This window comes from Antechinus flavipes, chromosome 1, assembly GCF_016432865.1.
Source record: "Antechinus flavipes isolate AdamAnt ecotype Samford, QLD, Australia chromosome 1, AdamAnt_v2, whole genome shotgun sequence".
NCBI classification, from domain to species: domain Eukaryota; kingdom Metazoa; phylum Chordata; class Mammalia; order Dasyuromorphia; family Dasyuridae; genus Antechinus; species Antechinus flavipes.
The window spans coordinates 451442115-451464971 of NC_067398.1; the positions used below are offsets into that span (position 1 = coordinate 451442115).

General features: G+C 34.7%; 1 protein-coding gene across 4 annotated transcripts in view; it reads left to right on the plus strand.

Annotated features, from left to right (window-relative positions):
* The window catches only part of NCOA2 (nuclear receptor coactivator 2), a 302628-nt gene that overhangs the window by 2494 nt on the left and 277277 nt on the right, over window positions 1-22857 (plus strand). The window lies entirely within an intron of this gene.

The following is a 22857-nucleotide window of genomic DNA, read 5'->3' on the forward strand; positions in this document are numbered from 1 at the left end:
GGCCGGCAGCGGGCGCGCCGGGGCCGGGGGCGACGGCGGCGGCCAGAGAAGGTTCCGGGTTGGCTCGCCAGCGCCCCTCTCCCCCCGGTCCCTAGCTTCCCTCCCTTCTCCCCGCCCCTGGAGTGACTGGCCTCCGGGCCCCAGGCGGGAAGCGGGGAGGGGCTCTTACCCATACCCCGCCCAGCGCCGGGGGCTCGGCTCCCTCCCTAGGTCGGGTCTGGGGAGGGGCCTGAGCCGCCGGTCCGGTGCTCCCGCCCCCTGGCCATCCCTCTTCCCCCTCCCCCTCCCCAAGTCCCGGAGGCGCCTCTCCGCGGATCGGGGGCGGGGCCGGTCACTGGGTTGATGGTCCCGCCCTCTTTCCCCCCGCCCTCCGGTTTCCGGGGCCTGTGGGATGCGGGTACCGGAGCCGCCGGCGGCACTGTATGTAGCTCAATCCTTTGAGCCTGGGGACTGAGCTGCAACTGGCTTCCCCAGTTTACAGCCCCATCGCCGGGGAAACTTTGCCATTCCGGAGACTCAGATTTGGCGCACCAATTGACAAATTGCCCCACCAATCTCCCAATCTTCCTCCCTTCTCCCTCAATCTCAATCCCACTCCACCTCCTTCGCTGCCTTCCCCTCCCATCGACCCGGATCGCGCTGCGTCTGACTGATGGGACAGTAAGCCACTCGGAAAAGGGGAGTTTGACTGACCGGGTTTTGGTAAGCCAATAGTAGGAGGGGGAGGGGAAAGGGGTGGGGCTTCTTCTGAGCCAGTCAAAGAAGAGTTGCCTTGGGGCGGGGAGCCATGGAGACGCCAGCTAGAGCCTTCTTGCTCCTCTGCATGCCTAGGACTCTATCCTCGCTCTTGTGTTCTAAGGCTTTAGCTATAGAGCCCTCTTGTCTTGGGAAGAAGAGTTCGCGTGTACAATGCTCAGTTTTCTGCTCTTGGTTAAAGGCATGAATTCCATACACACGGATGAAATCTTAAATTCTTCGGGATGTAACATCAGTTAAAGAAGAATAATGTCAAAAGTGGCATGTTATAGGGATGCTCTAGGGAGTAGGGGATTTTGGACTTCCTTTTATTTCCAGTGAGGATTCTCAAAGGCTCTGTATATCACCTCTGCCTTTTAGTTTTTAGATGTGAAACCAATCTTTTAAGGGTATCTTGATGTTGAAAAGTCACTTGAATATAGTTTTGGGTCGAGGTTGTTTTAGAAATGCAAAGTGGAAAGTATTGGTACTTTTCTTGAATCTTTCCTCGTTCCTTGTTTAATTAAGCTGTCACTTTCCAAAATTTACCTGAATGTTGGGTGTGTGGGGATAAAACAGAAAAAATAGAAGGTTATGGTTTATGGTATGCATTTTATTTGACTCCTTCTTGGATAAACAAAATGTAGTTAGAAACTAAAGCACCACTGTGAAACATAAAGCTTTGGTATTTAAGGAGCAAAGCTGGTCAAAGAATTTTTGTGTGTAGGGGGAGTTTTGAATGAAATGTATTTTGCCAAATTACTCCCACACTAAAGACTCTTAAAAATAAATCATTTAAAATAGCTTTCTCCTTAAACGTTGTTAAAATGTAGATCGAGTGGGTGTTTCCTTAGCTTAAACAAGGTAAGAGGCAAATTTCATGTTGAGGTTGTTTGTTGTATAAATGATTTAGCGAGTTTTTAAGGGAGGCTAAGAATAGTTCTTATTCTCTATACATAACACAGGTTACCCTATAAGAATAACAGCTGCTACAGTGCTTGGTCTCTTGTGCTCTTGTTCTTTGTTGGTGAGGTTAGTGGCGCATTGACTGAAGCTGTGTTCTTATTCTCAGCTAGAATTCTCACCTACAGTTTGTGAAGACTTTTAATCCCAAATTTCGAGACTTCAGAGGGCGAATGGAATTAGATCAAGAATTAACCCATTCATTTTGTAATTAGGCTACTTTAAATTTAATTGAAGAAAATTTTTTAAAGTTCTGTCTTCATGAACTTTTCTTTATCATGAACTCTTCATAATGAAAGAATTGAAGCAAAGCTACAGCAAAAATTAGGAAAAAATAATTGTTAAATTCTATTAATGTCTTCATTTTATAAGTCCAGTTCCAAATGCAGAGTAAATCGCCTGGTGAAGTTTTTACATGTATGTGGAAAAGGATAGGTGGATTTTGTTACAGTTTGTTACCTTACATTATATTAATATAAGTTTATTTTCTCTCTCTGGTTTATACTTTTATTTGCCAGCTACTTAACAATCGTAGACAGCAGTCTATATTGTTGTTTCAAATTTGCCCACAATCTCCCCTGCCCTTCTCATAGTTAATTTAGTTACAGATGGTTGCTGACATGTACCCTTTTCTTCTTATTCTTTGGTGGTATGCTCAGTCATAATACACTATTTATGTTTGGTTCTTTACAACAATTCTTGAAAATGTTCTCATATTCCTGGTGACAGATAGTGGCAAGTAAGTCCCTTAATGCTTAGTTGGGGGGAAGGAACTCTTGAACATATGGAGACATCTAGAAAAGATGTGCATCGTCAGCTGTGATTCCATTGTGTGCTCTCACACAGAATCTGAACCTTTTTTTCTCCAGGGAGTTTGAGTCTTAACAGGAGTTCTTTGACTTAAGATGTCAATATACTGAAGCGCAGAGGGTAGGAATAGCTCACAAATTCTACTTTTAATATTTTTCTGAATGTTTTGCATTATTAACCTTTTTGCTCAGAAAATGATACTTTTGCATTGCATTGGATAGCATCTACTGAAATGGAAACATATTGTCAAATTGTACTATGTGCAAATAGTTAAGTGTGGATAAAGGGATAATATTTGTTGGTTTCAACTAGTATTTTTACAACTGTCTACTATCCTCAGTACTTTTGATGTGCTTCAGGAGTATTTTTTACTATGTATCCCATATTTAAGGATTCACAGTCATATCAGCTTGAAATGTGAAATAATTTGACTAATTTTTTTTTAATTGGGTATATATGGGATTCAATGTCATTTCTTAGTTTTGGGGAAAAAAGGCTGTCTAAAGCAATTTTTGTTAGGAGTTTGCTAAAAGATTAAAAAAAATTAAGGTTTTAGTGAAATTGCTCCTTTTTGATATTTAGAACTTTATTTTGATATAACAGAAATTTGAAACACCAGATGCTGAAAATTGTGATTAGCAACTTTCAATGACTACAATGACTACTTTTTTCCTTTCAGTATTAGGTATATTATGTGACTTTTTTGTTTTGTATGTCAATTTATATCTTCATTGCATGCTTTATTAATTTAGAAAATGTGGCCTATTTTCATTGTTATTTTAGCACTGAAAATAACTAGTTTGATGGGTTAATTTTTATTATGAAATAATCACATAATGTTTTATAACATAAGTCTACAAATATACTAAGATTATGAGTAAAATCTTTTCCCCTAGTGGTGTAATGATAAGATTGTATTTACATGTCAATTATGGAAGCCATTTCAGGAAAAGCAGGACAAAATCCTCCCTTTTTTCTCTTACCTTCTAATATGATCTCAAGCTGATTTGACTGCTTTACTCATTTTACCTTTTCTGAATGATAGAAAATGCCCTTCCCCTTCAGTTTCTTCAAAAAAAACAACAAAAAATTATTTTATTAGTTTGCTTTTATTTTTTAAAGGGTTTTGGTTTTTGTTTTTTGCTATGTAATATGCAATATCAAGTCATTTATTATATTACTTTCAAATACCTTCTAAAGTGAATCAATCTGTGGAGCCCTACAAATTATTTTGTTTTGAATTTTAAAATTTAGAAAATGTACAGATGGGGAATATTTTACAGGGTTCAGAAATACAATTTAGCTGTCTTTGTATCTAGAGTTATTTTACATTATCTTGCAACCAGCTGTAACACTGAAAACTGATTGTGGGAAACTGTGACAAAATATCTTTTGATATTAAGACTGCTGGTTGAAAGTATAGTATACTTTACACCATTAGGCTAAAGATCGTCTGGTTTTGGTTGATAAATGACAGAAGGATTTTTGCTTCTCATTGTATTATTTTAATTAAATCATTGATATTCCTAGTACCTGGATTGGAAATTCCTGAAGGGAAGCCAAGAATTGAATGGGTACAGAGGCTGTAGTATTGAATTCCCTTTTACATACTTTTGAATTTTAAGGAAAATAAATCAACTCAAAGTTCATAGTCAGAAGCAACCTACTATTATATATTGACTTTGGAGGAAAAAGAAAAAAAAGCTATTTTTTGATCAGGTTTCAGCTGATAAAATATAGTAGAGAACTGAGCAGAATTTTGCAGAAAAGTCAGGCAAAATTTTTCTTGTTACTTTGGATATGGGATTTTTCTGGAATACTGTTTTTCCTCTTGAATCTTTGAATTTCTCTCTTGATCCTTTAAAACCTGAGTGAAAATGGCAGCCACTTTCTTGATCTTTGAACTTCTTCATAACTATTCTTCTGTAAAGTGCTTACTACCCTCATGCAAGCACAAAACAATTTTACAACTTTCTAGTGGGCTTGTTATGTAATGTTATATATTTGTCATTTATATATTAACATTTAGTCCATTAAAGCAAAAATTATGTTATTGAAACTGTGCCTTGCACAGGCCCTTGTTAGTACAGTTGCTTTGCATATAGTTAGACCTTATCTGAATAAGAAAAGTAAACAGTCCATTTGGGCTTTGTTAGCCAGTTGTCTCCAAAGGGGAAATCGTGGGGTTGACCCCTAGCAATATGTGAACAACTAATTGGAGTGTAGGATGTTGAAGGAATCTCCCCTTCGATAGGCTGTCATGGAGCTTGGTTCCAACACATGCATACATATCCAATGTAGTCTTACATTCCTTGTCTTCTTCCTACTAATCTTAACCTGAGTAGCATTGGAAAAATACTGTCTTTTCTATCCTCTATCTCCTTTCCTGTTTCCTATCCCTAACCCCAGACACTTATCAGGATTTTTTTTTTTTTTAATGATAGGGATGTTATTCAGTTATTTCAGTCACATTCGACTCTTCTTGGCCTTTTTATAGTTTTCTTGGCAAAGATGTTGGAGTGACTTGCTATTCTTTCTTCAGCTTGTTTTATAGATGAGAAGTGGGGGCAAACAGGGCTAAGTGACTTGTCCAGGGTCACACACTAGATTTGAACTCAGGTCTTTCTGATTCCAAGCATGGCACTCTATCCACTGTACCATCTTGATACCCCAAATGATAGGGTTTGGAGACTGTAGAAACCTTTTTTGTCCATTTGTTTTTGCTTGAATTAACTTGTATTATCTCAGTTTTTAAAGTTGTTTTACTTTGCTATTCTTGTCCTAGAACTGTACTAGCTTGATTATGCAGAACCCATCATGACTAGCTAGGTTGACACCCTCTGTAATGCTTGATCCTGACCATTTTCCTGCCTTACTGCTCTGCCCCATTCACTCTCTTGCAGCCATTAAGTATATCCCACCATTGGTTTTAGAAAGGCCTTGTCAGTATTGTTGCTCTACTAGTTATTTCTGTGACTTTCCAGACCAAAACAATTCTTCACTGGCTACCCTTCCATATATGATTTTTCTCTCTCTTATTTTTTCATCAGAGATTAGCCCAATTCCTGCTGTATAGCAAGAATTTGGTGTTTAATCATAACTATCTGGCTATATGATGGATGATTACATAGGAGAAACAATGTAATTGACAATTTTGTTTTCCTCGATTCATTTGGGTAAATGAATGAAATAATGAATTCAAAGTCATGGAAAAGCATTTATGGTATAAGGCAGAACAGAACATGAGACAAAGCTTGCTGTCAAGGAGCTCATATTCTATGGAAAGATAAAATATAAAAGAGTTCAGTTCCCGAACAAATGGATAAGAACAGAGAAAGTTAGAACACTGGGGTAGATAGTCCTATTCGGTGTGAGCAGTCATTGTTATCCTTCCCTATAGAATATCAGAGAGTAAAGAAGAGAATGAAAAGAAGGCAGAGGCCAAGGCTATTTCCTTGGTTCCAGAATTTGTTTTTCAATGAAAAGTACAATCTATTAAATCTATTTTAATTGTGTAATAAAAAAGCTTTGATTTAGATTCAAGGTGTGGTATGTTTTCTAAAGAATTACAGTTCTCCCTCCCATGGCATCTTAGAATTAGACTCACATCTGAACAGAGATCCCCTTTAAATTTAAATTGTACAATTTTTGCTGCAATTTTATATAAAATATTCTCTTGATACCTTATTCTGGATTGCTGTGGACAAGATGGTTTTTTGGATGTCGCTTTCACAGATCCCATAGCTTTAAGAGGCTATCCTTTCATGAATCTACAATCTTTTAAGGGTTACCTGTGACTTTTTACCTATTGATTTGATCCCATAGTCTACACCAAAATGAGGTGCAAATAAGACTGGCCCATCAGCAACCTTTTCTCATGAGTATCAACCTTCCTGGTGTATTTTGTTTATCTGTTTTCTGGTCCTGAGCAGTGTTTAGTACCTATAAGAGGCCTGGAAAATAATAGTAGTCAGTTTTACTGGATACTTCTTCTTGAAAGGACTCTTCCCAGTAAGAACAGTCTTACGAGCACAGCTTAGGGGGAAAAAGTCATAACTGTGACTAGTGAAGAAGTACAAAAATCTAAAAGATTGTTGAATTTTACCAGTTCCCTCAGGAAGAAAAGAACTAAGTAAATGCAGGAAGAATTAAATAAGGTCTTCAGTCTATTTGTACAATGCATAAGACTGATGAATAGATACAGATTCTTACAGTTCTGTTAGTGGATGATTATATTCAGTTGGCAAAGTTATCTCCTGAGTTCTTATCTCTCTTTAGCCAGGACAACACTTGAACAGATTCATCTTTAAAAAAAACTGAAATAATAGGCTATCCCCTTAAATCTTTTATAATCCAGTAACATTTAGGAAGTTCTTCCTTGCACTTTTGACATTGAAAAATTAAAATCAGAATCATAGTATATTAATTTGGTCTTTTGCAGTGAATTGATAGGTTTAAAAATTATATTATGTTTATAATAGTTTAGTTATCTTTTGGCAGCACAATTATAGAAGTAGGTAAAGATTTCTTTAATAATTGTTTTGCAGCTTGGGGGCAATCGTATAGTTTTTTCCTTAGTGGAGAATAGATAATTTGGTATTGGGATAGTTGTACTCTCAAAAAAAGAATGGTGATCAGTCATCTGACTTCTGTTATTTATGGAATTCCTTTGCCTAGTCTGTTTTTTGCAGTGAGCTGCTAGTGAACTGCTTGACTTAAGCATACATGTAGGAATCACTTCACTATTTTGATGTTCAAATTTCAGAAATCAAAGACCTTTTGCTGTAGGTGAAAATAGATTAAATTATTATTGCTTATTTCATTAGAGCCATATTTATGCAGTCTTTTTGGCAAGGTTAACAGACTATTGATGATAGCTGCTCATGCTGATGACCAGTCAAAGGATTGTCTTTTCTGGTTTACTCTGACATCATTAGAGCTAATAAAATAAATCCATTTCCCTCAGTGCCTTGTTCCAGATGTGTTTGGAAGCTAGAGTCTATACTTTCTGGTTCTCACTTTTCTCATCTATAACATGGAGATTATAATATTGGTTCTGCCTTCCTCTCAAGTTTTGCGAAGCTCAGTTGAAGTAACTAATTAGTATTTTCTAAACCTTAGGTACTATGTAAATATCAGTTATTACTAACTATATGAGATTTAATTGTTTTGTTATTGTCAGATAAAAATAGTAATGTATCATAAGTAGAACCCAATAATTCTTATGTAAGAGAAATGTTTCAGGTTTCTGGAGTTAAATACAAATTTAGACAATTATTTGGATAATGAAAGTTATGTGTAAGTTAAGTTATTCACCTTTCATCAATTTCAGTTTGAAAGCATGATTTCTATAGTATACTTTGAGAATGATACATTGTTTGAAGGCATTGATTCTGTTTCTTTCCTTTCTTAGTGAAAAGCTTTCTTTTTTCTTCCTTTTTTCCCTTTCTTCCCCTCTGTCCCCAAGATTGTATTTCTGTTCCCTTTTTGTTATTTCCACCAAGCCTTATCAAAGCTGATAAAGACCCAATCTTTGGCTATCTCATCAGATAATTTTGGAACATGATAAGGTTTTATTCGGCTAATCACCACCCATTAAATAAGTCTTTAGGTTAAGAAGAGAAAGCTAACGTAGGTATAATCTATTAATTTCCTGATTATTATTGGTTGCTAGACAGTTATGTTCTAGTAGATATTGGCATTGATGTTCATTCCTAAAGTGCCTCATGTTCATCTCTTTTATTTAACGATATGATTACAAACTGCAGAGTTATTCCTGGACAAAAGCTATCTGGGAAAGTGGTTTCAAATTAAAAGAACAATAGAAAAATAAGTAAAACAGGAAGTTAGCAATGTGGAAGTAGTTTTAGGCTGGTGAATATTATAGGAATTCCCTGCCTTCTACAGAGTTTTTGGCAATGTGTTATATTTTATCTTTCTGTAATTTTGAGGCTATGTTTCCATGATCCATAGACATAGAGCTGGAAGGAAACCTAGAGGTCCTAGGGGGGTAATACCCCTCCCTTCTCTCATTTCACAGCATCAAGGAGACTAAAATGTTACTTCACTGAAGCGTTAAGTTAGTGTTACAATTTTAAATAACATCATTGTTAAGTCTTTTTTTTTTTTTAAAGAAAACAATTTTCCTTAAAAGTAATTTAAGAGACTGTGCTTTTTTTAAAAGTTCATTTTATTATGTCTAGGGCCCTAAATGTTTCCTAGAATAACCAAAATTTTCTTATTCAATAGGAAGAACAAGATTACTTCCATAGACTTTTGTTTTATATTGGACTTTAATTCAGTGCTTCTTTTAGTTTTGTGCTAAAACATCATCACTGGATGCATGTGTTGGTAATTATATGGTAATAGATTAAGGACAATAAATTCTACTTAGGGAAATGATGATTTTCAGGAATACAGAATCATTGATTTAAGAGTTTTAAGGGACTATCGTCATTTGATCCAAACCCATTCATAAGGAAATTGAAGTCCAGAGAGGTTGTTATTTGCCTGGGTCATATAAACAGGAGTAAATTGATCAGGGAATAAAATTCTGGTTTTTTGATTCTATGTCTAGCACTCTTTCCCATTGTACCCACCCCTGAAGTCAGAAGATATCTTTGTGTTATTAATGGTAACTAAAAAGGGCAACAGCATAGTTGGGAGATCATGGATTTGGAGTGATAAGACTTGAATTATGTCTTTACTTTGTCACTTTGCTATGTGGACAAGGCAATTAATTTCCAAGCCTCAGTTTTCTCATTTATAAAAATAGGGGCAGTTGTACTTTCTACATAATGCGATTGTTTTAAGGCTTAAGATGAAATAATGTATGTAAAGAGCTTTTTAAACTTCTAAGCCATCATCATCATTTGCAAGGTTAGTATTACAAACAAAAATCAGACTTTGCCCCATTCTGGTACAAAAATCCAGGTTTAGTCATGTCTGGAATATTGTGTACTTCTTTTGATTTCACCTCAAAAAATTCTTGAAGAATCAAAATAAAAATTTTAAAGGGACAGGGAATCCCCATATGAGCTCAGAAGGTTCATTTAAATTATTGGATGATGAATTGTCAGAGGGTTAGGTCAGCAATAGAAACAGTATTTCAGGGGGAATATCTTTCGAAGTTTCACTTAAGGAAAATAATTAAGCCCTTTCATTAATATTTCTTGATGCAAACTGTCAGAAGCATTCTATTGCTAAATCGAGAGTGGCCAGTTATATAAACAGAGTTATTATCATGGAACAGTTTATTGAACATTATTATTGCAGTTTAGTTTCATGATGATATAGTGAATATATATACATTTTAAAGCCTGTAAGCAAACAAAGGAAAAATTGGAGCATAGTAGAATGAGTTGGGGATTTGAAATCTGAGAACCTGCCTTTTTAAAATTCAGTAACAACAATAACTACCTCATGTTGCTTTAAGGCTTGTCATTTATTTTATATAGGTTTTATTTCATTTGACAGTCATAACATAAGATGTTCATCGTAAGATCTCATAATTTATGAGGAAAGTATTAAAATGTTAGTATTTACTTATTATAGATGAGGAAACTAAGGCTCAGGGATTAAATGATGATTATTTGAGTCCATGTATTCCTGATTTTAAAGACATCATTTTATCCATTTGTAATAAGCTTTGTGACCTTGGACAAATAAATTGAATTATTAGCATCAGTGTCCTTACCTGAAAAAAAAAAAAAAACTAAATAATTTTGAGGTTTCTTCTAGTTCAAAATCTATGCTCATGTGAAATGGTGAAAACCTGGAAATCTTATTAAAAGTTACAGTATCAAGGTAAATAGTATATGAATAACTTTAAAATGTTAGATAGGGAGTTACCTTTGCCAAGGACATGGAGTATATGTATGTATGTATGTATGTGTAGGGAAAGTGGTGATATAAAGCAGTTAAAAGTTGCATATGAGTATAGTGGGCAGGGAGCCAGATCTACTTGTTATTTCCTCTTGTCTTCCTTCTCTGTGGCTTTGCCTGAGATGGTACTCATTTTGTTATATTGAAATTCTTTCTTTCTTTCCTTTAAGCTCAATTCAGATGCTGTTTCTTTAATGAAGTCTTTCATCTCCTCTTTACTCCCCATCTTTCCTTTCTCAACTTTTATTTTCTCCTTTGTACTCATTTTGCATTGCATCTCAGCATTTGGGTTAGATCTTTGTATCCTCCAAGTCTAGTTAAAGTACCTTTTATAAAATAGATGTAATATTTATTGAATTGCATGGCTTCATCATGCTGGGAAAGGTGGTGGTAGTGGTGTTCATAGTGGCTCTGATTTAGTGTTTTCTGGGAGGAGAAAACTCAGGGCAAAGTTATAAAGAGCTGCCATTTTGGTGATTCTTCAGCTTAATTGAAATGATCATATCTTGGAGCACCTTCTTTATTCATCTGATCATTCCTTCAGTATTTGATAACTAAGGGGGCCCATTTCTTCCCTGCTTTTCCAGTGGATTGACTTTTCAATCATTGTTGTGATCTTTAACATGCTTCTTTTTAATGGCTTCAAAATGTCCAGTTCCCCCATTCTGAAAAAATCCTTTGCCAGACCCTACCATACCACCTTCTTCTTAGCTGAACCCCTAGAAGGAGGACACTAAATGGGTTGTCTCCTTATACCCCAATCTTTGCAATCTAACTTTTACTTCTTCACTTCTCCCCTCCCTCCCCCCCCCCCACCTCCTTTTTACTCAATGATCTTTTAATTGCTAAATATGCTGGCCTTTTTTTCAGTTGTCTTCCTTCTTGACTGATGTATTTATACTTCCTCACTGCTTTTGGTACTGTTGACCACCCAGGGGTTTTCTTGACATTTTTCTTGTGGTTGTCCTGTTTATAATATCATGATCCTTTCCTTGACTGTGAGTTTCCCAAGAGTTTTTCCTCCATCTTTTGTCTTCCCCCTTCTATCTCTATCCTTCTCTTCCCTCCTGATTTCTATAACAGAGATTTTTCCTAATTGTTCTATATATCTAACTTCTCGGTCTCCTTTTCAGGATCATTTATATTACTCCTTTCTCCTTTTAGCTATGCATTTTCCCAAATTTCTTTTTTGGCCTTCTTTCTCTTTCTCTTTTCTTTTTATATCCCTTTTCTTTTCTTTTCCTTTCTTTCTCCCTCTTCTTTCCCTCCTTCCTCATTAGCTCTTATGCAGATGATTCATAGATAAAAAATAATAAAAATAGATAACACTTATGTAGCATTTACTATATAGCAGGCACTGTATTAAGTACTTTCTATGATTATTGTCTCATTTGATCCTTACAGCCATCCCAGAGGTAGTTGGTATTATCATACCCATTTTACAGATTGGAAAACTAAGACAAATAGAAGTTAAGTGACTTGCCCACATTCACACAACTAGTAAATGTTTGAGGCCTAACTTGAATTCAGGTCTTCCTGACTCCAGATCCCAATATCTGGAGCTGTATATATTCAGCTCTAGTTTTTCCACTAAGCTTCCATCTCCAATTACTAACTTTCTTTAGACATTTCAAACCAAATATTTTGGAGATAGCTCAAACTCAGCATGTCTAAAACAGAATTCATTTATCTTTCCCTTAAAATTCCCATCTCATTTAGATTTTCCATATTTCTTTTTGAAGCACCACCATTTTTCAGTTTCTGAAGTTTGTAACTTTGCTGTTATCACTGACTTTTCCTTTCTCTGTTATTCCATATCTAGTCTTTCTGTTTCTATCTTTACAACCTCTTTTGTATATGATCTTTCTCACAGAGTGATCACTCTAGTTTCAATCCTCATCTCTTCTTATCTAAGTGGCTTCCAATTTGTAGGCCTTCCTTAGAGTTTCTTCCTACCCCAAACCATCTTCCATGTTGCTGCCAAAATTAAATTCATATTTGACTATCTTATTCCTTACTCATTCTGCTCTGCTGTCTGTCCTTTGTCTCTGTGATAAAATAGAAATTATAATTTAACTTTAAAAGCCCTTCTCAACTTGACTCACACCTTATCTTTCCTACTCTTTCTTGCATCCTTGGTCAGCTTGAATTACCATCCATTTTATACCTCATATATGTGCTCCATTTCTTTTATTTGGGCTTTCACATTGACTGTCCTTCATGCTTTGCCTCATAAAAACTCTGGCTTCCTTCAGGATGCTTTTCAAGCACCACCTTCTTCTGCATGAAGTTCTTTCTAATCTTCCCACACTTCATGAACCTTTCCTCCTTAATTTCTTTGTATTTATCATCTGTCTTTTATCTATTTATGTAATTATTGTTCTGTCCTTCAGTAGAACTTAACTTTTGAGGGTAGAGATTGTTTTTGGTTTTGGGGTGTTTGGGTTTTTTTTTTTTTAATCCCCAGTGCCTGGCATAGAGTAGGAACTATATAAATACTTGTTGACTGATTGAAATGTATCTAAAGGGTCTGGCATGTTATTTGAATTATTTAAGTAATTTCATTATTTATCTCCACTTAGATTTTGGAGATTTGTTATTAATGAATGTAGTAGCTTTTAACTTGTGGTTTGTGGTCTTATTTCTAAAAAAAAAATACCTTGGTAACTATTTTAATATAATTGGTTTTCTTTGAAATCAGTGTATTTTATCTTGTGCATTTTTTTATTTTCTAAGAGGGAATTCATGTCATCAAAAATGATTACCCCCTGATTTAATGTTTGGAATATTTTGTTTTCTTAGCACTGTGACATCATTCAGTTTTCCATTTTTAAATGTTATTTTAGATTGACACTTTTGAATCATTATTGATTCACATTCTGGTACCTACTTTGGTATTTGGGATCTTTAAAAATGTGATTCTGACCTTGATTATTTTAATTTTAAAAATTTGTCCCTATTTTTCAAGTTCCCCTAGTAGTTACATTTAATCCCAGCCAAAGAAGTCCACCCTCAACCTCTACTACACAAACATACACACACACACACACACACACACACACACACACACACATCTTTGTGGCTTGACTTTTGTATTCTTTACATTGTCAGAATTGATCTTTCTTTCTTGCTCAAGAATCTTTTATGGCTTCCTATTGCCTTTAGGCTAAATTTCGAACTTCTAATCCCTCATTTTCAGATTTAAATCACATTTTTGTTCTTAATGTAGTCTACATTTGAGACAAAATGATCTACTTTTTGTTCTCTTGAACTTGGAATTCTATTTCCTACCTTGGTGTTTTTCCTGGGCAAATAACCATTTCTTGGTTTGGATTTCTTCCCCTCCTTTGCCTTTTAGAATCCTTAGCTTCTTTCACCAATCAGTGATATCTCACACTGGAAGACCTTTCTAGGTCATCTAGTTGTTCTTTCCATGATTAAATTATCTTTTATTTATTTATATAGTTAGTATCTTTAGTTTTTGAGGGCAGTTTATTTTGAGTTTATTTCCAGGATCCAAAATAGTGTTTCACAAAGAATAGATAAGACCTTAACAAATGTTTATTGCATTGAAATGGTATCTCCTAACTTGCTTCTTTACCTATTAAGCTCTTACCCATACTCCAAGCCCCTGCTTAAATCTCACTATTCATAATAATTCTTATAATGCACTGCCTAGAATTGCAGTTACTTGTATGCATTTCTTATATTTCCCAATAGATAATAAATGCTTAAAGTGCAGGAACTATTGCCATTTTCTACAGTTTTGTGTAATACACAGTACTTTTGATATAGAAAGATAAACTATTTGCCAAATTAATTCTATTAAATAGAGAATTTTTTATCTTGGGAAAATGCCATAGAGAAAGATGTCAAGTTCAAAAGGTTTTTTTACATTGGAGATGTAGAAGAAATTACCTTTTTGGATATGTCTTCTGCTAACGCAATTTATTTTCTGATTTACATTCTTTGTTGTGAAAAGTAGAATGGGCAAAGAATACATTAGAATCAAAATCACATACGGACCAAATTTCATGTTAAGAAAACGGATGAATAATGGGATTCACAGAGTTGCAATTGGCAGTAGGCAAGATAGGTACTTCCATGGTCTACCTTTCATTTGATAGCACTAGTTTTTATAAAACATTTTCAATATTAAAAAATTCTCCTTAAGTAAATTAAGTCAGCACAAGGAATATGATAGATAGTATCACACAATTTCAAATCTTTTGTAGGACATATAAATGCTTTGTCCTAGTTCTAAAATTGAAGGGTGTGTGTGTGTGTGTGTGTGTATGTGTGTGTGTATGTATGTAATCAAATGATGTCTAATAGGACTTCATTGTGTACTGTGCTGGGCAGTAAGGTGGTATAGTGCAAAGCTTCTTAAACTGTGGGTCACAAGGTTGTGCAACTGATTGTGGAGATAGTGAAAAATTTGGCAACTGCACATGGTTTCTGGATGCAGCCAACAAAAAATTAATTCAAAATCAAACATGTAATTCATCCAAGGTGTTCCTGGCAGTGCTTGCCCAGTTGTCACAACTTCACTGCAGCCTTGGTTCTGAACACACAACACTTTACACTGAACAACTCACTTTACACTATGCATGCACAAATGCTATCAGAAACACCTTGGGTAGGATTCAAGACAAGGTTATGAAAATTTCTGTGAAAAGGGGTTGTGAGTAGAAAACATTGAAGAAACATTGATGTAATGGATGGTTTGCTGGGCCTTGGGTCAGGCAGATTCATCTTTATGTGTTCAAACTGACTTCAGACACCTATTACTTGTGTAACCATGGGCAGATTCCTTAACCCTGTTTGTATCTGTTTCCTCAACTGTAAAATGAGCTGGAGATGGAAAGGGCAAGCTATTCTATTATCTTTTCAAAAAAAAAGAAAAATACAAAACATAAATGCAGTCATGAACAGTCACACACAACTGAAACAGCTGAACAACAACAGATACAACTTCATTGTGTGTATCATACTGAACCCTGTTCAAGTGATTACTGTAGCCATCTATGAATCATGATCTTTAGGAGTTCATGATTTCTTTCTGCCACATTAAATAGTATCTTCTGGTAGCAGTTATGATACAATCCAGGATTTGTATCCTAATATAATCCATTATATAAAATTTATGAATAAATTTTTCAATATGACGAATCAAGTCTTTGAAACAAAATTCCAAGTAAAAGGAAGTCAGTTTCTGTGACATTCACTAATCCCAAAACATGAAGATTTAGCCTTTAGCTTTTGCCTCTTTACTAAAAATTAAGTATGCTTTGGGTTCAGGTCTATTAGGAATACCATATTTTCCCCAGCAGCCTATTTTGACATTGTAGGAAAAAGAGTGATTAACAATCTCAGTTTACAGTGGAAAGGGAAGAAAAGGGCAAAGAAAATCTTGGGGAAATACAGTAGCTCTGGAAAGGTAATAGCTTCTGAAGAAACTATACTAGGCTTGGCACTTTAAATGCTCCCATTAAAGAGGTGATAAAAGAAGAAGAAGAAGAAGAATGAAAGCATCACTTGAAGGGCAGATATCTCAATGGGCAAATAATGAAATTCTACAAATATCCAAAGAACAAAGGCTTTTACAATACACATATAATACAAATGTGGCAGTAATTATTAAAAAATACCGTAAGCCAACCTCTAAATTACTATTGCTAAGAAAAACTTCTTTTTGTACGATTGTTTTATTTGCAAAATAAGACAGCTGCAGAATAAAAGTGTTTTATTTTGTCACCAACCATATTTTCTCATTTGTTCAATGAAACAGTTGGAGTAAATGATTTCCAAAATATGACTCTATTATATGATTGTTAAGAATTATATCAGACGATAGAAGTCCCCATTAGATTGCAAGTTAATTGTTTTCCAGTTGTTAGGGGAGTATGATGTCCTGTCTCTCTAGCCCTTAGTTGATTTTAGCTTCATTAATATGACGCAGAAATTATATGGTATTCCTAATCTTTTAAAGAAAGAAATTACTTTTGTGTTAAATGAGTTTTATTGACGGGAACATTGGTTCCTAGGTTATTTTGACCAAGGACACTCTTGACATGTTACTAAATTGTTTATCCATTCTATTTATATACTAGCGTTTTTCCAAAGGTATTAGGTAATGGTCTGTAAATCTGTAAGTTCTAAACATATACCACAATATCATTAATAATGATTATTATGTGGTAAAATTGTTAGTATTTTATAACACTTTAAGATTAACTTAGTTTTTTGTAGAGCTTTTGTAGTCTGCTAAACTATTTTCCTCCAAACAGACTGTAGTGAAGTTATTTTCATTTTACAAATTGAGATTCAGAAAAGTTAAATGACTTTCTTAGAATCACATGTGTAGGAAGTAGAACCAAGATTTGAATTTAAATTATCCCTCTCTAATTCCACTGCTTTTTAAAGGTTCACTTATAAAATGGAATCATACTTTAAATAAAAACATTTTTTTACTCATAGTTTGTGTTTTTCTACCACCTACATTTCCCAATGTATTTTATCTTCCCCACCCACCCAAATATGTTCATTATCTTAAAAAAAAAAAACAAAAAAAATTTTAAAAGTCTCAATTTATGTGTATTCTGTTACAATTATCCTCCATCTCTTGAAAATACTAAGGAGAGATGCTTTCTTTTATTGTTTCTTTCTAGCTGAGCTTGGTCATTATAATTTCATACCTTTCAATTTCAATTATTTTGCTACTTTCACTTACTTTGTTGGCCTTAGGTAATGAAGAGGTGTCATACTTGTCCCTAGAGTATAGCTTGAACCAGATTAAATGTAATTAGGAAATATTCAATAAACATATAGTAAATGTTGATAATGTTAATTTTTATTTTTTTAAGTTAGTATGTACCTGCAGGGACCTATTTCTGTTTGAGTTTGACACCATTGGTATAATGCTTTCTCTTTTTCTACATAGTCAACATTTCTCTCAGTAATTTTCCATTGCATTCATGCTCAGTTTAGTCCTGGATTAGTATTAGTACTTAACACAATGCCTGGCACATAATGAGTGCTATGTAAATGTAACCTGTTATTATTAGTGTGAATAATGAATCCCCAAAGTGGTGCATTATTAGAATTCTTACTGCCTATTTCCATTGGGCTAGAGCCAATAACCATATTTCACATAATAATTTTAAACACAACAATTTCAGAATTCTTTATTCACACTTTGGGCTGTAGCTGTTTCTCAGTTTGTGTAACTGTTTCCCCAAATACTGATCATTTTCTTTGCTTCCAGTTCTTTGCTACTAAATGTGATCAGCTTTGTTTTTATTATGGAAAAGCAAAACCTTTAAAAGAACATAAGATGTAGATAATAGCATTCTTGAAAATTTTCCTGTTACACTTGTAGGTATCTTATGCTTCCTCATTCTTCCATTTGACTTAATTTGCAACTTTAATTTAGACCTCTTTTTAGAGGAATAGTGTGAACAGAACATCAAGATTACAGACGACCATGGGAAGTTTAGCTTGTGTGAAAAATGCACTTTGCTTTCTTAGGAGAAATGTGAGAGATCCAGAATTTATATTTTCTGTTCAGTTTTAGCAAAATCTTGTAATAACTATTGGTCATAAATAATACAAATAATTTTTTTTTATAGAATTAGTATTTTAAACTAAAAATTTAGATGTATCTGAAAGCAGAACAAAAACATCTGGAACACACAAAAATTTTTAGGGTGTCTAATATAATGACAGTAGTTTTGTATCTAAAAATTTGGAGGACTTGATGTACTTTAAAATGTAGAACAAGTTGATTAGGAAAGAGTGGAATTATTAGAGAAAATATTTAAGAATATAACATAATTTTATTTTAGAATGTTTTCCAGTGTTAATTGATGACATTCTTTTTACTTTTAGAAAGGGGAGGAGGGACATAAAGGGTAGACTGTCAGTAAACATTTATTAAATGTTTGGCATTCTGTTACTATGTGCTTACTAGATGCCAGGTGCTGTGCTAAATTTTGAAGATTTAAAAAAAAAGGCAAAAGACAGTCCCTTCAGGGAGTTTACATTGTTGTGGTGGAGGCAACATGCAAACAAATACTTTTTTTAAAAGCTATATTCAGGATAAATAGGAAATAATTAACAGAAGGAAAGCACTGGAATCAAGAGAAGTTGGGAAAGTCTTCCTATAAAAGATCGGATTTTAGTTGGGGCTTTAAGGAAGCCAAGAAAGTCAGTAAGCAGAGTTGAGGAGGGAAGAGTATTTTAGACATGGAGTACAGTCAGAAAATTCCTTGGAAGTAAGAGATGAAGTGTCTTATTTGTCAAAAGGTGATGGTTAGTGTCTCAAGATTGAAGAGAATGTGTCAGGGAGTAAAGCTGTAAGAAGACTGAAAAGATAAGAGGGGACTAGGTTAAGAAGAGTTTTTAATGTCAAATAGATCCTGCAAACTGATCCTGGATGTGACAGGAAACTGTTGTTATTTCACTCGTGTCTGACTTGGTGAACCCATTTGAAGTTTTCTTGACAAAGCTACAGGAATGATATGCCATTTTCTTCAAACTTATTTTACAGATGAGGAAACTGAGGCAAACAGAGTTAAGTGATTTGCCCAGGATGATACATCTATTAAGTATCTGAGATCAGATTTGAATTTAGGAAGAGGAGTCTTCCTGACTCCAGGCCTGACACTCTATCCCTTGCACGACTGAACTGCCCTTAATGGGGAGCCACTGAAATTTAATTTAGTAGGGGAATGACATTGTCAGATCTTTGCTTTAGGAAAATCATTTTGGTGGCTGAATAGCAGATGGATTGGAGTGGGGATAGATTTGAAAGCAGGCAGGTATACAAGCAGACAAAAAAAAAAAACAACAACTTATTTTTAAAACCTGAGGATCAGTGAAAATAATTTTAATTGGGAAGAGTCTTAAGGTCCTTGAAAATGTAACTAAAAATAAAGATCACTGGGAATAATGTAGGGTTAGGAAAAGTCCAATAATTTAGAGTTGTAGAAAGTGACATCAGTAAAACCTCAGCTATCCATGTTCAAGAACTCTGGAATTCTCTCATTCATCACTATTATGATTCCATTTTTCCTTCTCCTTTGTATCCCTTACCTGTATTGGCACTCTTTTCCCTTCCATGCCTCAGTTCTGTCCCAGCTCATATCATCACTCCTGTCACTGATTTTGCCCCACTAAGCCTCAACTACCATCATCCCTTGCCTTTGCTTCTATTCATGGTGCATCTGAACAGAAATGGAGAAAATATTGAAGCCATACCAGATCCACTACAGATTTCTGTTTTATAATCTCAATTGGATCCTTAATGGTAGTAATGGTAGTAAGACAGTCCTTTTACACTTTGCTAATTAGATCATTTTTCTCCCTCTCCCATTTTCCAAACTTTATAATCCTTCCTCAAACATCCTATGTCTTCTTCTCAAACATACCCTCTTACCTTAAATGCATTTTTCATTGAAAAAAAAATGAAGGTTTTGTCTGGAGTTCCCTCTTCTCTTTGCCTCACTAAATTGCCTTCTGTTATAATTTTCTCTTATCCCTGCTTCACATGAATAGGTTGAGACAAATAGAACAAATCTGCTCCACATGACAGTCCTTCAGATACTTGGAGGCAACTGTCATGTTTCTCCTGAGTGTCTTTTCTCCCTGCTAAACATGTCCAATTCCTTCAGCTGATCCTCATGTGACTTGAATTCAAACTTTTCAACATCCCAACTGCCTTCTTCTCCCTCTCTTCCTTTCTCTCCCAGATCTGTTAAAGCCCCTACACTGTTTTGCTCCGAACATTATAGTGCAGATTAGGTTTGATGAGGGTAGATATTTGACAGATATGAAGTTGTGGCAGATGCAGGGAAAGGAATACTTCATGTCGAGTATGAAGGTCATATTTAATTGGATACTAAAGGATAGGTGAGAAATCACTATTGAAGAGGGCATACTAATTATAGGATATAGCCTCTATATATAAAAGAAGACTGTTTTTGGGGAGACTGAAAATAGACTAGTTTGACTGGAGTTTCAAAGTGGGGTAAGACTTGACAAGGTGAGTTAGTTGTAGGTTGTAAAAGGCTTTGAATGTTAATCAGAGAAGTTTGAATTTTTCACTCAGGTAGTTAGGGGTCCTTGAACATCTGTGACTTGACCAGATCTCTGTGTTAAAGATGACTAGTATGGTTGTGGTATGACAAAGGAATTTGAGGGATGAGAGAAAGTTTTCAGAATCTCTTCTTTGCTCTGTGATTCTTTGATTTTTGCATAATAAGACATTATTTGAACCCTCTCAAGTTAACCTTTCCAATGCAGTATTACTTTCGAAGTTTTTTCTTTATTTTTTAAAGATAAGAATATGAGGATTTTTCTGTACTTCTCCTACACACTGTTTCTGGAAGAGTAAGAGAGGTAGTGTTGATAGAATAGTCCTTTGCAGAGCATTGGAAGGTAGTAGTAGTGGAGTGGAGACTTGTAACATTAGACCATTAGAATATTTCCCTCTCTTCTGGGAATCACAATAATGGAGGATGAAGGGAAAATAGTGATCAAATAAGATGGGTAAATGATCAGTGAATGCTATCTATAAAAGTGAAAGGTATTTAATAGCAGATTGCTTGTGTCTTGGGGAAGGGGGAAGGGAGAAAGTGAGGAAAGAAAATTTGAAATTCAAAATCTTACAAAAATCAGTGTTGAAAGCTATATTTATATGTATTTGGAAACATAAAATACTATTGAATTAAAAAATGTAATAAGTGAAATTTGTTAGACAAGATGGTGTCTAATATGTCTAGTAACTACAAATCCATGAACTGGGATATTAGGGCAGGAAAGTAAGAAATCAGCCAAAAGCAATATAAGTTGGGAGAGAGTTATCAACAGACTGACTGGTGCTAGAATAGAAACAGAGGTAGCTTGCTAAAGCATGAAGAGAAATTTGTTGGGAGATGGCCAGCATAGACACCTAAAGAAAAGAGTCAAATAATGGAATAGATTTGGATAACTCTTTTTTAAAAAGTGAATTGTGCAATATTAGAATAAGTTCTTGAAGTAAAGTGATAGTCTTTCTTTGGAGTTCTTTAAATATAAAGCTTTCTAGTTATAAGCATGTAGACAGAAACAGAGTTAGACCACATGATCTATTTTATATTATTTTGAGATAGGAAAGTTTGAGATAATTTTAAAGTATTCTGTTTAATACCTTGATTTTCTTTTTATTGGCATACCTTGTCCTCAGGTTAATAATAGTTTATTCAAAATTATTTTTCTTAACTAATAAAACAGTTCAAGAATGCAAAAAAGTGAAAGGTCTGTGAAAGACGTTTGAAATAATCTGTGCAAATCATAATTTATAGAACCAGAGACATCTCAGGTGGGGTAAGATGTTGTATGGAGTGCAAAAGAATCTCAACTGCTGATGGAAAGTAGGAACTTAACCTTGAAAAGTTTAAATTTCAGCGCTTTTTAAAGGAAGGCTTTGGGAGGAGTTTACTGCTCCAATATCCTCCAACATTTCAGTCAGTCATACAGAAGAAGCAACTGAGGTGGTTAAAAGGTGTTGAGCATCAAAAACTGAGACGATCAACATGTTGATGAAATTTCTGGTGACCAGCATGTCCTGATGGATCATGATATTCCCAAACTAAGCAAATCTGCTAAAAGTGAAGAGTTACCAAATCGTTATTCATTTCATATCAAGGACATAAAATTCAAAAGACTTTGGAGGTCTCATTTAACTCCTTCTGTTTACATATGAGGAAAATAGCCCAGAGAAGTTGAATGACTTGCTTACTTTTCATCAATAAAGATAGAGAGCATAACTGCTCTATTACTAGAATCCAGATCTTATTCCTTTCTAATTTAATTATACTCTTAGTTCTGTATCACATGATAACATGGTCTACCAGAATCAGGTTACTTGAGTATTCTTGAAATTAAAATCATTCCACAAAACTTCTAAAGAAAGTAAAAAATTTTACTCATTCTGCAATGAAATGGTTCTCAGAGTTTTTTGTTTTTTAAAAGAATCTAGTAATTTGGTATATAAAAAATTCTTCTAAAGCGTTCAATGAAGTTTGGGTGAAACTCTGAATTTTTAAGGAATTTACTTAACCAGTAGTTAGTTTGACCCACTTTAGAAGGCAGCTTTAGAAGGTTCTGTGTACCAACTTTTACAGCATAAATAAAATGATAGATACTGTTAAAACTGAAACCTGGTCTATATTGTTGATGTGAGTGGGAGCTCCTGGATTCAAATTCTAGCATATATTTTACTTGCTTAGCTTTTTATTATAAATAGATCAAGTAAACTCTGTGGGCCATGTTTTCCTCATTTCTTAAAGGAGAGACTGGATGAAATGAATTCTATAGATTTCTTCAACTGATAAGTTCCAATTAATCTGAGGTACAATCACTCTTGGTTTTATAAACTATAACAAAAATTCCTGGATAATTGCATTTTCATTTTGGAATAGA